This window comes from Syngnathus acus, chromosome 10, assembly GCF_901709675.1.
Source record: "Syngnathus acus chromosome 10, fSynAcu1.2, whole genome shotgun sequence".
In the NCBI taxonomy this organism is placed as follows: Eukaryota; Metazoa; Chordata; class Actinopteri; order Syngnathiformes; family Syngnathidae; genus Syngnathus; species Syngnathus acus.
Window position 1 is genome coordinate 27659749 of NC_051095.1, and position 16567 is coordinate 27676315.

The 16567-nt window shown below is 47.4% G+C and overlaps 1 long non-coding RNA gene across 1 annotated transcript; it reads left to right on the plus strand.

Moving 5' to 3' along the window:
- The first annotated feature begins 464 nt into the window (after positions 1-464).
- Positions 465-13992, plus strand: LOC119129565. The gene is made up of 3 exons (XR_005099261.1): positions 465-549; positions 13763-13768; positions 13982-13992. It is a non-coding gene; the product is annotated as an uncharacterized LOC119129565 (long non-coding RNA).
- The last annotated feature ends 2575 nt before the right edge of the window (positions 13993-16567 follow it).

Genomic DNA, 16567 nt, shown 5'->3' on the forward strand with positions numbered 1-16567 from the left:
CCATCCATACCTGAATGTATTAAGTTGAAGAGGAGACATTAAGGGCTAAATACTAAAAGAAAGAACGAGCAAAACAGGAAACATCTGTTTCCGGTGATTGCTGCTTGAAGCAAGGTTGCCAAGACAACCGAGGTGCACCTACGTATTATGATGAGGTAATGCCAGAAGCCTATAAATATGTTGCCCGGACACAGAGCGGGCGCGCTTCTTCCTAGTCAGGGCGATGGCCGTGACGCTGCCCGGAGTAAAAGAACGAAGATGGATTTTGCATTCTTTTTGAGATTGAACCAAAATCTACTAAGATGAATTTCCAGAGTCTTCGAATTGGACTTTGTCAAATTTTAAGCTTCGAGGAAGGCAGAGAAGACAGCCGCCCCGGGCAGAAAGGAGAAGTCGCCAATTTTACTTTTTTGGCTAGGCTCCTCACGGCCAGACCTTTCCTCTTTTTTAAACAGATTTTCGGATTTTGGAACAAAGGAGAGCCGATCACTCGACTTGTTCAACCAAATAGGATTTTAGACCTTAAGTCTCCTCTCTTGTTCTGTGTGGGTGAGTCTTGTTATTTTGTTTTTTCGACTTGTAATTCTTTTTCTTGCTTATTCATTAAATCTCTTAAGCCTTAATTCGGTATCGATTATTTCGTATTAACTATGTCGAGCATGGTTTTATATGCGGTAATTATCCATCCATCCATCTTCTTCCGCTTATCCGGGGTCGGGTCGCGGGGGCAGCAGCTTCAGGAGGGACTCCCAGACTTCCCTCTCCCCAGCCACTTCATCTAGCTCATCCCGGGGGATCCCAAGGCGTTCCCAGGCCAGCCGAGAGACATAGTCTCTCCAGCGCGTCCTGGGTCGTCCCCGGGGTCTCCTACCGGTGGGACATGCCCGGAACACCTCCCCAGGGAGGCGTCCAGGAGGCATCCTGATGAGATGCCCGAGCCACCTCATCTGGCTCCTCTCAACGTGGAGGAGTAGCGACTCTACTCCGAGTCTCTCCCGGATGACCGAACTCCTCACCCTATCTCTAAGGGAGAGCCCGGACATCCTGCGGAGAAAACTCATTTCGGCCGCTTGTATCCGGGATCGCGTTCTTTCGGTCACGACCCATAGCTCGTGACCATAGGTGAGGGTAGGAGCGTAAATCGACCGGTAAATTGAGAGCTTTGCCTTTTGGCTCAGCTCTCTCTTTACCACGACGGACCGGTACAGAGTCCGCATTACTGCCGACGCTGCACCGATCCGCCTGTCGATCTCGCGCTCCATCCTCCCCTCACTCGTGAACAAGACCCCAAGATACTTAAACTCCTCCACTTGGGGCAGGATCTCATCCCCGATCCGGAGAGGGCATTCCACCCTTTTCCGATCGAGGACCATGGACTCGGATTTGGAGGTGCTGACCCTCATCCCGACCGCTTCACACTCGGCTGCGAACCGCTCCAGTGAGAGCTGGAGATCACGGCCTGAAGAAGCCAACAGCACAACGTCGTCTGCAAAAAGCAGAGACGCGATGCTGAGGTCCCCAAACCGGACACCCTCAACGCCTCGGCTGCACCTAGAAATTCTGTCCATAAAAATTATGAACAGAATCGGTGACAAAGGGCAGCCTTGGCGGAGTCCAACCCTCACTGGGAACGAATCCGACTTACTGCCGGAAATGCGGACCACACTCTGGCATCGGTGATACAGGGACCGAACCGCCCTTATCAGTTGGCTCGGTACCCCGTACTCCCGAAGCACCCCCCACAGAACCTCCCGAGGGACACGGTCGAACGCCTTCTCCAAGTCCACAAAACACATGTGGACTGGTTGGGCGAACTCCCATGCACCCTCGAGGATCCTGTTGAGGGTGAAGAGCTGGTCCACTGTTCCACGGCCAGGACGAAAGCCACACTGTTCCTCCTGAATCCGAGGTTCAACCTCCCGACGGACCCTCCTCTCCAGCACCCCTGAATAGACCTTACCAGGGAGGCTGAGGAGTGTAATTCCCCTGTAATTGGAACACACCCTCCGGTCCCCCTTCTTAAAGAGGGGAACCACCACCCCAGTCTGCCAATCCAGAGGCACTGTCCCCGATGTCCACGCGATGCTGTAGAGACGTGTCAGCCATGACAGCCCCACAACATCCAGAGCCCTTAAGAAATCCGGGCGGATCTCATCCACCCCCGGGGCCTTGCCACCGAGGAGTTTTTTAACTACCTCAGTGACTTCAACCCCAGAGATTGGAGAGTCCGCCTCAGAGTCCTCAGGCCCTGCTTCCACAATGGAAGGCGTGTCGGTGGAATTGAGGAGGTCTTCGAAGTATTCTCCCCACCGACACACGACGTCCCGAGTCGAGGTCAGCAGCACGCCATCTCCACTGTAAACAGTGTTGACGTTGCACTGCTTCCCCCTCCTGAGACGCCGGATGGTGGACCAGAATTTCCTCAAAGCCGTCCGGAAGTCATTCTCCATGGCCTCGCCGAACTCCTCCCACGCCCGGGTTTTTGCCTCAGCAACCGCCGAAGCCGCGTTCCGCTTGGCCATCCGGTACCTGTCAGCTGCCTCCGGAGTCCCGCAGGCCAAAACGGCCCGATAGGACTCCTTCTTCAGCTTGACGGCATCCCTTACCGCCGGTGTCCACCAGCGGGTTCGGGGATTGCCGCCACGACAGGCACCAATGACCTTACGGCCACAGCTCCGGTCGGCCGCCTCAACAATGGAGGCGCGGAACAAGGTCCACTCGGACTCAATGTCCCCCGCCTCCCCCGGGACGTGGGAAAAGCTCTGCCGGAGGTGGGAGTTGAAGCTCTTCCTGACAGGGGATTCCGCCAGACGTTCCCAGCAGACCCTCACAGAACGTTTGGGTCTGCCAGGTCGGACCGGCATCTTCCCCCACCATCGGAGCCAACCCACCACCAGGTGGTGATCAGTTGACAGCTCCGCCCCTCTCTTCGCCCGAGTGTCCAAAACATGCGGCCGCAAATCCGATGACACGACTACAAAGTCGATCATCGAACTGCGGCCTAGGGTGTCCTGGTGCCAAGTGCACACATGGACACCCTTATGTTTGAACATGGTGTTCATTATTGAAAATCCGTGTCGAGCACAGAAGTCCAACAATAGAACACCGCTCGGGTTCAGATCGGGGGGGCCGTTCCTCCCAATCACGCCCTTCCAGGTCTCACTGTCATTGCCCACGTGAGCATTGAAGTCACCCAGTAGAACGACGGAGTCCCCAGAAGGAGCGCTCTCCAGCACTTCCTCCAGGGACTCCAAGAAGGGTGGGTACTCTGAGCTGCCGTTTGGTGCATAGACACAAACAACAGTCAGGACCCGTCCCCCCACCCGAAGGCGGAGGGAGGCTACCCTCTCGTTCACCGGGGTGAACCCCAATGTGCAGGCGCCCAGCCGGGGGGCAATAAGTATACCCACACCTGCCCGACGCCTCTCACCGTGGGCAACTCCAGAGTGGAAGAGAGTCCAGCCCCTCTCGAGAGGGCTTGTACCGGAACCCAAACTGTGCGTGGAGGCAAGTCCGACTATATCTAGTCGGAACTTTTCTGCCTCGCACACCAGCTCGGGCTCCTTTCCAGCCAGAGAGGTGACATTCCATGTCCCAAGAGCCAGCTTCTGCAGCCGGGGATCAGACCGCCAAGGTCCCTGCCTTTGGCCGCCGCCCAGCTTGCAATGCACCCGACCCCTTTGGCCCCTCCCACAGGTGGTGAGCCCATGGGAAGGGGGACCCACGTTTCCTTTTCGGGCTGAGCCCGGCCGGGCCCCATGGGCGAAGGCCCGGCCACCAGACGCTCGCCTTCGAGCCCCGCCTCCAGGCCTGGCTCCAGAGGGGGGCCCCGGTGACCCGCGTCCGGGCGAGGGAAAACGTGATCCATTAATTTTTATCATCATAAGGGGCTGATGCGGTAATTACAACTTTAAAATGTCTTTATTTCCCTATCATAGTCATTCTTTAAATCCGTTCAATTCTTTTTAAAGTGAAGACAGCTTTAATCCTTAACATCAGGAATTGTCAGATCTGGTTTGAAGTAGTTATCTTGAGCTCAGCTAGGGCGAGGGCGCTCTAGTAAATTAACGAATCCTTGAGGTCTTAACAAAGGCATCTAAAAATATCCGTAACGTAATACCAGCATCAGACAACCGAAGGGAGCCACCATTATGGCGCGGTCATTTCGACGACTCGCCTCGAATAGAGTTACTCGGCTCGCGCGTCGGATGACTTGAGAGGGGTTGGCGTCATATAGAAATTAGATTGATTCTGGTAGAATTAATTTAACTCGGGTGGTCAGCTACGGACGAGTCCCTTCGCCCCGGTTTATTGAACCCGTTACTGGGCAGCCGGAGGCACTTTAATAAAAAGTGCGCGTTTGACACTGGGTTCTGTAAAAAGCAGGGACTGTATTTTATAGATAACTGGTCCTGCTTCTGGGGCCGCCCCGACCTGCTGAAGAAGGACGGCCTTCACCCTAACCGTGAAGGCGCCTTCACTCTTTCTAGGAATATAGATTACTGTTTGAGCCACTCATGACAGGTCACTTTAGAGCAGGCCGGGGCACAGGTGATTAGACCACCTGTTAGGATGGGTTTGGAGTCTGTTAAGTTAAAGTTAACTAGCGCTAGGCTAGACTTCCAGCATGCACATAGCTCCTCGTGTGACTAGAGTGTGACAGTTTGAAGAGTGCTACAGTACACATAAACACACCTTCTTCTGGGGTAGATCCAATCACTCCACCCCGATCGGTTTTGCTGATGAAATGGTGCCTGTTTCAGATAATTTTACATGTGTAACAAATATTTACGATCAAATTCCCACGGTCGTATCGTCCCACCGCGCTAATAAACATTTGAGAGGTGATGTCAGGCCTAGAGAACACAATCTTACTCGCATCTCGTTTAAAAATCCTTCGATAGATACGCACCCTGATCGACCGATTACACTTAAACTCGGTTTTATGAATATTAGATCGCTTCATACGAAAGCAGTTCTCGTTAATGACTTCATCACGGAACATAATCTAAACGTTTTTGGTCTTTGCGAGACCTGGTTAAAACCTAATGAACTGCTGCCGCTTAACGAGGCCTCGCCTCCAAATTATGTGAGCTCGCATGTGGCGCGTCCTCGAAAAAAGGGTGGGGGTGTCGCCCTCATCTCAAATTCCGAGCTTAGATTTAGGCCTCGTTCGATTAACGTATTTAAAACATTTGAAATTCTCACTGTCTGATCCACCGCTTTACCGTCATTTTATCTTGCTGTTATTTAACGTCCACCCGGGGCTTACTCTGGCTTCCTGGATGAATTTTCAGAATTCTTGGCTGATCTAGTGACAAATGCGGATAATATAATTATCATGGGCGATTTCAACATCCACATGAATTTACCGTCAGAGCCACTTACTTCGGCGTTTCAGACTTTAACTGATACGTTTGGTTTTACGCAAGCAGTACAGGCAGCAACGCATAAGAATGGAAATACCTTAGATCTGGTATTATCCCGAGGACTGGCAACCTCAAATATAGCAGTACTGCCATACACTACTGTTTTGTCTGATCATTACTTAATAAAATTTGAAATTTTAGTTCCTTGTCAAAGACAAGAGACCAATCAGAATTATAGCAGCCGTAATTTTAACTCCATGACTGCAACTGCGCTATCTGAGTTACTGTTGCCGGCAACCGCCATATTTCCCGCATACATCGTATGTATTGATAATCTTACAAATGAATTCAATGTGACATTGTTAAATGCCATCGACTCTGTGGCGCCGCTATGTCTGAAAACTCGCCGTAGATTGCCTACTCCGTTGTTCACAGATGAAACACGTACGCTTAAGCAATTATGTAGAAAGCATGAGCGCAGATGGCGCAGATGGCGTTTAACCAAACTTGAGGTTTTCCATCAGGCATGGCAGGACAGCCTCCTGAAATATTGCGCTTATCTTAGCAAAAACTCGTTATTTTTCGCAAGACATTAATCTCAATAAAAACAATCCTAAATACCTATTTGATACAGTGGCAAAGCTAACACTACGCCAGCCGACCCCCGATAGCTCCTTCCACTCAGCTGACAAGTTCATGAAATTTTTTGCTCAAAAGATTGAATCCATTAGGGACGAGATCAAGAATACCATTCCAATCGCTCAGTCGAGACCGCCGTTTACCAGCGTTGATGATCATGCAATAACCCTCTCAAATTTTAAAAGTGTGTCCCTTGAAAGGCTTACACAATTGGTTAGTGCGGCTAAACAAACAACATGTTTAGTCGACCCGCTTCCAACCAAACTACTTAAAGAATTATTTCAAATTTTAGGACCGTCCGTCTTAAATATAATCAATCTGTCTGTCTCCTCTGGGATAGTGCCAACAGCCTTTAAAACCACTATCATTAAACCGTTACTTAAGCGACCAAATCTCACCCGGACTGTCTCAGTAATTATAGGCCAGTTTCAAACCTCCCATTCATAGCAAAACTTCTTGAAAAAGTAGTAGCGCAGCAGCTTATTGATTACATGGTCGCCAATAATCACGGAATAAACACGGAAGTAAGATGGCGGCGCGTGCACACGCTGCGGCCTCTCTCTGTCCCGAACGGTGTTTTGTTTTGTCGTTTAATGTGGGTTTGTCCGCCAGTTTTGTGTGTTCGTCTCGTCGTACCGGGTTGTGCTTCAAGTGCGGCGGGCTGGTTCTGCTCGACATCGGCGAAAGCGAGTTTTGTGGCGATCTGCGCTTTGAAGCGGGGACATTAAAGGCGCTCGGTCTGCGCCGTCCTGGAGCGTCACCGGACTCGCCTGCTATTCTTCCCCCGGTTGGGCGTCCGGGCCTGGCTGGCGGCCACCCCGGCTCGCCCGGCCGTGCCTTCCATTCTTCTGGCGGACGTTCGATCGCTGGACATCAACATGCCTGCTGAGTTCTGCGGACCGGACAGTGCGTAGCTGCTGTGCGTCTGGAGCGGATGGCGCGCTATCGGGCGGACCGGGCCATTGTACGAGGGGGAACATCGCGTGGAGGTGGACTGTGCATCTACATCCGTGACGAATGGTGCCGGGACTTTGTTGTGGGATGCCAGCACTGCTCGCCACTGGCGAAGTTTGTGGTCTCCAGGCTGTTGGGGTCCTGAACTCTCTCCCCGTTGTTTTACTTGTGTGTTAATCGTGTGCTGTGTCTCGTCACCGTGGGATAGGGGGAACGGTATTTCGGTTTCTTTGTGTGTCCTAGCATGAAGGAATTGACAATAAAGCTGACTCTGACTCTGACTCTGACTCTGAATAATCGATATTTCAGTCTGGTTTTAGAGCTAATCATTCCACTGAGACAGCACTTGCTAAAGTGACTAATGATCTCCTCATAGCTATGGATTCAAACACTTCATCTGTATTGTTACTACTCGATCTTAGTGCTGCCTTCGACACTGTAGACTTCGAAATTTTATTAGGGCGTCTTAAAAGTTGTGTTGGTATTTCAGGGTCAGCACTAGGCTGGTTCTATTCCTATCTATCAGACAGGACGCACCGAGTGGTCCATGGCAATATGTCCTCTGAGCTCTATAATGTTACGTGTGGTGTCCCACAGGGATCGATACTCGGACCAATTCTATTTAATATTTATATGATTCCGCTTGGGGACATAATACATAAATATAATATTAGTTTTCAATGCTATGCGGATGACACCCAATTATATATGCCGTTATCGATGACAGATCCGCGGGATTGTTGTAATCTTGAGGCGTGCCTTGCGGAGATCAAGCAATGGATGTCCCTCAACTTCCTTCGTCTTAACCCAGATAAAACTGAGATGTTGATAATTGGTCCAACTCGTTATCAACACTTATTTAAGGAAACCACTATAACGATAGATAACCGTACTATCACTCAGAGCGATACTGTAACTAATCTCGGGGTAATATTTGACCAAACGCTCCCCTTTCAAAAGCACATTAAGAATATAACCAGAATTGCGTTTGTTCACCTTCGTAATATAGCTCAGATTCGTCCGATCCTCTCGACCGGTGATGCGGAAACTATTATACATGCGTTCGTCACGTCGCGCCTGGACTACTGTAATGTATTATTCTCTGGTCTTCCTAAATCCCGCATCAACAGTCTACAGTTAGTACAAAATGCTGCTGCGAGGCTGCTCTCACGGACAAGAAAATTTGATCACATTACCCCAATATTAGCCAACTTACATTGGCTCCCGGTCCATTTAAGATGTGACTTCAAGGTTCTTCTATTAACCTATAAATCACTGCATGGCTTAGCGCCTTCATATCTCGTCGACCTAGTTGTTCCTTATGTTCCGTCTCGTAACCTTCGTTTGCAAAACGCTAGTCTTTTAGTGACACCGAGGGCCAAGAAAATGTCTGCAGGGTCTAGAGCAGGGGTGGCCAACCAGTCAGAGACTAAGAGCCACATTTTTTTACTGTGTACCGCAAAGAGCCACATCCCCCCCCCCCCCCCCCCCCCCGGATGGGTTTGCCTCTCCTCCTTTGCGGGATTTCACCTCATGCACATGCGCGTTTGACGAAAATACCATATTGAACTCAAGCGAAGCGAACACGCAGTGTTTGACGAAAATACCATATTGAACTCAAGCGAAGCGAACACGCACAAAAACAAACAAACAAACAAACAAATAAACCCACAAATGTTGATTTGAACGTAAAGGAGCCGCATGAAACCCGGCAAGGAGCCGCATGCGGCTCGCGAGCCGAACGTAAAGGAGCCGCATGAAACCCGGCAAAGAGCCGCATGCGGCTCGCGAGCCGCGGGTTGGCCACCCCTGGTCTAGAGCATTTTCTATTTGGGCTCCAGAGCTTTGGAATGCCCTACCAATGGATATTAGAACTGCTACCTCAGTAGAAACATTTAAGACACGTTTAAAGACACATTTCTATGATATGGCCTTTAATGAACCTGTAGTGGCCGATTCGGCTGGAGTTTGTTTTCGCTCCCCCTCCCCCCTCCCCCCACCCCTCCCCGGCTGGGGAGGTGGTTAGGTGGCACCCAAGCTGACAGCGGCTATCTGGATTCTCGTGGACCAATTCAGGATGAGGGAACTGCAGCTCAACCTCCTCGAAAAAAAGATTTATAACAGCAAAACAAAATCAAACATTTGAAAATGTCCATTAAGGCACTCAGTACTTGGTTGGGAATCCTTTTGCACAGATTACTACGTCCGGTATGGCGCCGTAAGTGGCTGCCTCCCAGCAGTGTTCTCTCTTTTCCTCTTTATTTCCTTCTTTTCTCCTTTTTCTTTCTGTCTTTTTGTCCATTCGGCGATGCTGGTGCCTTCTACCGCACCTCGGTATCTCTTCGGATCGGATGTTTTTTATTAATTTTTTTCTTCGTGGGACCGGGATCATCGGTCGAGGCCGGCGTAACTCTACGACGGCTTCCTGCTTATCCGGTCAGTGATGACCGGGTCCCTCGCCTTGGCCTTGCAGCCGCGACCCCTGTGGGGAGTCCGCTCCCTCGTGCTCGTCGGAACCAACAACTTTCGCCATGCTAGCCCCGTGGTGACCATCTGCACGTGCACCCGACTGGGTGCCCAGGACGCTGCTCACACGCTTGCCTGCTTTGTGATGTTTTTCACCGATTCACGACCACGGTCCATTGGGCGCCGTTGAACTGGACTGCCCTTACACCTGTCTATGGACCCCGTGGAGGCTATTTTGTGTGTTTTGGGTGTTCTCTTGTATTGAGGGGTGCTGGTTGGCCGCTGTTGCTTTTTTTCCTTTGTCTTTTAGCTTTGTTTTTGCTTTGATGGCTTTTATCTTGTGCACTTTCTGACTTTCTTTGTGGTGCCGTTGTGTGGCAGCCTTATGAGAGCCTATTGAGTTGCGCTCATGCCATCTGTGTGTCTTTTGTGTACCCACTCTGTGGTATGGATACTGCTGGGGCCTGAATTTCCCCACCCCTGGGGATCAATAAATATTCAATCAATCAATCAATCAATCATTGCGGCGTGGAATGGAGGCAATCAGCCTGTGGCATTGCTGAGGTGTTATGGATGCCCAGGATGCTTCAATAGCGGCCTTTAGCTCATTTGCATTGTTGGGTCTGGTTTCTTTCAGCGTCTTCTTCACAATATCCCACAAATTCTCTATGGGGTTCAGGTCAGGAGAATTGGCAGGCCAATCGAGGACAGTAATGCCATGATCAGTACACCATTTACTGGTGGTTTTGGCACTGTGGGCAGGTGCCAGATCATGGTGGAAAATGAAAATCATCATCTCCATAGAGCTCTTCAGCAGACGGAAGCATGTAGTGCTCTAAAATTTGCATTTACTCTGGACTTGATGAAACACAGTGGACCAACACCAGCAGCTGACATGGCTCCCCAAACCATCGCTGACTGTGGGAACTTCACACTGGATTTCAAGCAACTTGGATTTTGCTCCACTCCAGCCTTTCTCCAGACTCTGGCGCCTTGACTTCCAAATGAAATACAAAACTTGCTTTCGTCTGAAAATAGGACTTTGGACCACTCTGCAACTGTCCAGTGCTTCTTTTCCATAGCCCAAGTCAGACGCTTCTTCCGTTGTCTTGAGTTCAGAAGTGGCTTGACCATGGGAATACGGCTATTGTAGCCCATTTCCCGGACACGTCTGTGAACAGTGGCTTTTGAGACCTGGACTCCAGCATCAGTCCACTGTCTTTGAAGCTCCCCCAAATTCTGGAAGCGACTCTTCTTCACAATGCTGTTAAGGCTGTGGTCATCTCTCTTGGTTGTGCAGCGTTTCCTGCCACATTTCCCCCTTCCAACAGACTTTTTGTGGATGTGCTTTGAAACTGCACTCTGTGAACAGCTTGCTCTTTGAGAAATTTCTTTTTGTGTCTTACCCTCCTGATGGAGGGTGTCAATGATGGTCCTCTGGACAGCAGTCAGATCAGTAGTCTTCCCCATGTTTGTGATTTAGTTTAGTTCTGAATCCAGAATGTATGACATTTTAGTTTTTTTAATTGCATTACAGAAAATAAAGAACTTTTCTGCGACAGTCATCATGCCTAGACATTACCTGTGGAGTCCCACAGGGGTCAGTGTTGGTTCCCATATTATCTGTTCTGTACATAAATGATATTTGTAAGGTGTCAACTATCTTTAAATGTATTATTTTTGAGGACAGCACCAACATCTTCTGTTCTGAAAATGACTTAAAGATACTATTGGAGACCATCACAACTGAATTGTCCAAACTAAAAATATGGTTTGACATTAATAAATTATCATTGAATGTAGACAAAACCAAACTGATGGTATTTGGAAACCGTTAAATAGATACACAGGTTCAAGTAACAATAGATAATGTCAATATTGAACAAGTTCATGGGATCAAATTTTTAGGAGTAATATTAGGCAATAAATTCTGTTGGAAATCTCATATAAGATACGTTAGAACCAAAGTAGCAAGGAGTATTGCAGTGCTGTGCAGTGCAAAACATATTCTGGAGCAGAGAATGTTGTATACTCTGTATTGTTGTCTTGTTTTACCATATTTGACTTACTGTGTGGAGATATGGGGAAATGCATACATAAGCACTTTAAAACAATTCATTGTACTACAGAAAAAAGCTATGAGAATTGTACACAAGGTTGGATTTCGAGATCATACAAATAATTTGGTTTTAAAATCAAACGCTTTAAAGCTAATGGACCTATTCAAATTTAGACTGGGACAGATAATGTATCGAGCAAAGACTCAAAAACTCCCAGGGAACATTCAAAAATTATTTATTGAAAAAGATAAGGGCTATAATTTGAGAGGAAAAGGTAACTTTGATAAGGGTATGCTCGCACCAATCTCAGGAGCAGGTGCATATCATCCTATGGAGTAACTGTGTGGAATGGGCTAGAAGATAAAATGAAGGAAAGCAGAAATATAGTTCTATTTTAAAAAATCTATAAAGGAATGATATTTGCAAATTACCAAAAAGAGGAAAATGAAGGTGACTACTGTTACACTTTTGGATTATAAGATGTTTTTGTTGTTTTTCTTTTGTTCTTTTGCCATTTTAATGTTCTCACTTGGAACTAAGTGATGGATAGGGGTAGGACATGATAAGCTTAGGCTTCTTCCCACTCCTTTTCGAACAGTGATATATATTGCTTGTTTTTTGTTTTTTGTTGTTTGTTTTTTATTGGTTTTATTCTTTGAATCATGTTCGAAATAAATATTCATTCATTCATTCATTCATATATATATGTATATTAGTGATGGGTCGATGAGGCGTCGTTAAACGTTTCGACACATTGCCAAACTGTATTGATACTGTGTCGATACTGTGTCACTGAGTGCTGACACCTGCTGGACCTTAAAAATACTACAGACAACCTAGTTGACAGACTCAACTGACACTGATTTGATGACCAAGTATATACATTAATTAATTTAAGTAATTATATTATATATTGTATTCTTTAAATTTAAAGTATATTTTCTTTTTTCATTAATCAATAATGTGAACATGTATCATAGCATGAAAATATAAGTGAACGTGTTGTGAAAAAGGATGCTTGTGCACTAGGATTTGTTTTTTTTTACAAATCTTTATTTAAAACAATAAGTTTTTCCAATGTTTTGAAATTCAGCCTGTTGCGCTTTTTGGACACAATTTCTCCAGCCGTTGAAAACACCCGCTCACGAGGCTGAGGCTGGAGTGCAGTGTAATGGGTCTTTTGATTGTCCCAGTATCTGACTTGGGGCTGCTCCATAATTCTTGATAACTTCGAGGATGAATCGCAAAAGATCAGAAATCGGTATGGCAGATCCATCCCGTTGACAATGCGCTTCCTTTAACAGAGCTTCTGTGTGCTTCTGTCCCCCACCTACTGCCCGATTACTGCTGGGATAGGCTTCAGCACGCCCGTGACCCCCGTGGGGACAAGCGGTATCGAAGATGGATGGATGGATGGATGGATGGATGGATGGATGGATGGATGGATGGATGGATGGATGGATGGATGGATGGATGGATATTGAAGGAATGGGTTCGAAATACAAAAAGTCCTGCCTAGCTACAAAAACAGATATGCTCAAACCTCATTGAATAAAGTACATAAGCAGACAAGTATATATATTCACATATTAAAACAATAAAAGAAACATTTTAAGCATAATTATACCTACACACCAAATCAATAAAGCAGACATAACTAGACATTTTTGATAGGTGGTAATGACAAAGGTTTTTATAACTTTATGATCTGATATATATTTCTGAGCACTTTGAAATAACAAATGTTTTTGGATATATTGCCTGAATAGCTTAATGACCCTTAAGGAACTGTTTAATGCATGCCTGATGATTTTCTAAATCACGGACACTGCCAAAGTTTTCTAAAAATGTTCAGTACTTGATTATATCTTATGTTTTGACTAATGCTAGACGCCAGTTTTCGATTACTACTGAACGTTCTGGACAGAGGGAAATATTTTGCCTAACAAAGAAAAGATATGGTTGGAAGCATGATTAAACTAAGAATATGATGACGTAAGCAAGGACATGGAGTATCAAAAGAACAAACAAACAAAAACATGGTAAGTGGTGAGTACAAACTGCATAGTAAAGGGAACATTAATAAATTGATGATGTCACAGCCAAAAGCTCACATAATTCCATACAAAATGACAAAATTGAAAGAATGATGAATGGGCGGTGTGCGACAGTGGGCGAAGTGGATGTATGTGCAAGAATGATTTACAGGAAGGACACTTGGAGATAAAACCGGTAGAGGTGCCAGAGGGAGATAAGCCAAGAACCCGGCCAAAGATGATCGTCAAGGCTGAAAGACGGAAAGGAAAACAACAGCCCCCACACACATCGAATCGCCCATAATCAGCACCCAACCCCACGGAACCAGCTCTCACCGAACCAGCACCCACTCCCATGAAATCAAACTCTCCTGCGAACTTGCCCCACCCCAAAGACTCATCACCCATCAAACTCGGCCCACACCGGCATGTGCAACTGAATATAAGCTGAGCAAAGAACCTTGAACGTTGCCTTTTCTGAATGGAGACTTTCTGCTCTTGAGCATGGTCGCACAAAAGGCCCACCGCTGTATTGTACTTTCCTGAAAACAGAGCTTTCTTAACAAGAATTGTGATTAAACTCAACCAACCTGTGTAAGTGTAATTTCTGCTTCAGTGTCATTTTCCTAAATCTGAAGAAATCAAACGAGCGCGCAGTGAGTAAATTGGATAACAGGTGATTGGCAACGGCTTTTGCCGTGAGGCGCAGATAGCGCGCTGCCTAAATTGTGGACAAAATATATATATATATACCTCGTTTATCGCGGATAATTGGTTCCAAGATATGTGAAAATCCGCAAAGTAGAGCCACCCTTTTTCTTAACGTACATACATTGATCAGTGTATATAAAACCATATACGTGTATATGTTACCATTAGAACATTAAATAATAATTTCAAACTTGTAAATACTATATAAATACGTAGTATAAATGACCTACAGAAAATAATGTATAAATAATATAAATATAAATATGATACGTGTGTGTGCGTGCGTGTGTGTGTAAGTATACGCGTATATATATATATATATATATATATATATATATATATGTATGTATGTATATATATGTATATATGTAGTATGTATATATACCGTAATTTTCGGACTAAAAGTAGCTCCGGAGTACAAGTGCATCAGCCATAAAATGCCCAAAAAAGTGAAAAAAAACATATATAAGTCGCTCCGGAGTACAAGTCGCATTTTGGGGGGCAATTTATTCGACAAAATCCAACACCAAGAACAGACATGAACGAGCAACAACAGGCTAAACGATAGGTATGCTAACGTGACATACGTCATATGATGGCGCCGCGGATGGCAGCCACGGTGAGTCGCTCTCTGTTTCTTTGTCTTATTTTGTGTGTTTTCTGTGTCCTCTGCTGTCCATCCCGGATCACTTTTACCAGAGAAGCGCTGTTAAACATCGGACAGTCTTCTTCTGGTATTTTCTCTCCTGTTCTCTCTGATTCAGACTGTTTGTCGGAGATTCTAGCCGGAGCGGCGGTGCTATACAAGCTAGCGCGACGGCGGCGCGGAAAACGAGCCGGAGCACTCGTAAAGCTGAGGCAGAGAGGGTTCCGTTCTGCCCTACCGTCAATTCATCTGGCGAATGTCCGCTCCCTGGCGAACAAGATGGACGAACTGCTGCTCCTCACTTCAAGGAACACGGACTTCAGCAGATCCGCCGCGCTGTGCTTTGTGGAAACGTGGCTCAGCGAACGAACCCCCCACCACGCCGTGGAGCTAGCGGGGTATAGGCTAACTCGTGCAGATCGCAGCGCGGAGCTCTCCGGAAAATCCAAGGGAGGTGGTCTCTGTTTCTACATTAATGAACGTTGGTGTACTGATGTCACGGTGTTGAAAGAGTTTTGCAGCCCTCTCCTAGAAACACTTTTCATAAACTGCCGGCCGTTCTATTCACCACGGGAGTTCTCCTCAATCGTCATGGCGGCTGTTTACATTCCACCACACGCACGTGCGAGTGAAGCCACGCAGATGCTGGCTGACCAGGTAACAGACATGGAGAAACTTCTACCAAATTACCAAATCATTGTTCTGGGTGATCTTAACAGGGCGAACCTCGTACACGAACTCCCCAGATACAGACAGCACGTAACGTGTCCCACCAGAGGGGCACAGACTCTGGACCACTGCTACACCGTGATCAAGGATGCATACCACTCTGCGGCTCGTGCAGCTTTAGGACTCTCGGACCACTGTCTAGTTCATCTGATCCCGGCCTACAGGCAGAAACTAAAAACTTCTAAGCCTGTGGTGAGGACTGTGAGGAAGTGGACAGTGGAGTCAAGGCAGGACCTCCAAGCCTGCTTTGACTGCACCGATTGGGGAGTTTTCGAGGCTGCAACTTTAGACTTGCATGAACTCACTGACACTGTCACATCATACATCAGTTTTTGTGAGGATCTGTGTGTGCAGACTAAGACCTTCTGCACGTACAACAACGACAAACCTTGGTTTACACCGAACCTCAGGAGGCTGCGCAAAGTCAAGGAGGAGGCCTACAGGAGCGGCGACCGCGACCTGTTCAAGCAGACCAGAAACACACCGAACTGAGAGGTCAGGAAAGCCAGGAGGTGTTACGGGGAGAACCTGAAGAGACACCTCTCTGCCAATCCTGATCCCTCAACAGTGTGGAAAGGTCTGCAGAGCATCACGGGGTACAAGAAACGAACCCCCCGTCCTGTGGAGTGCCCAAGGCTTGCTAACCAGCTAAACAGGTTCTACTGCAGGTTTGATCGGTCCTCCCACACAACGGGACTTCCTGCAGCACAATCTACATACTCACCTCTCCCCACAACTACTCTGTCCACACCTCTATCATCGTTGTCACCCACTCTCTCTCTTGCAGAGGCCGCGCCCGCACTCCAGATCCGCGAGGAGGAAGTGCGCCAGATGTTCCGGAGACAAAAGACCAGGAAGGCACCGGGCCCAGACGGCGTGTCACCTTCCTGCTTGAAAGTCTGCGCTGAGCAGCTGGCGCCCACCTTTGCACGGATCTTCAACCGTTCTCTGGAGCTG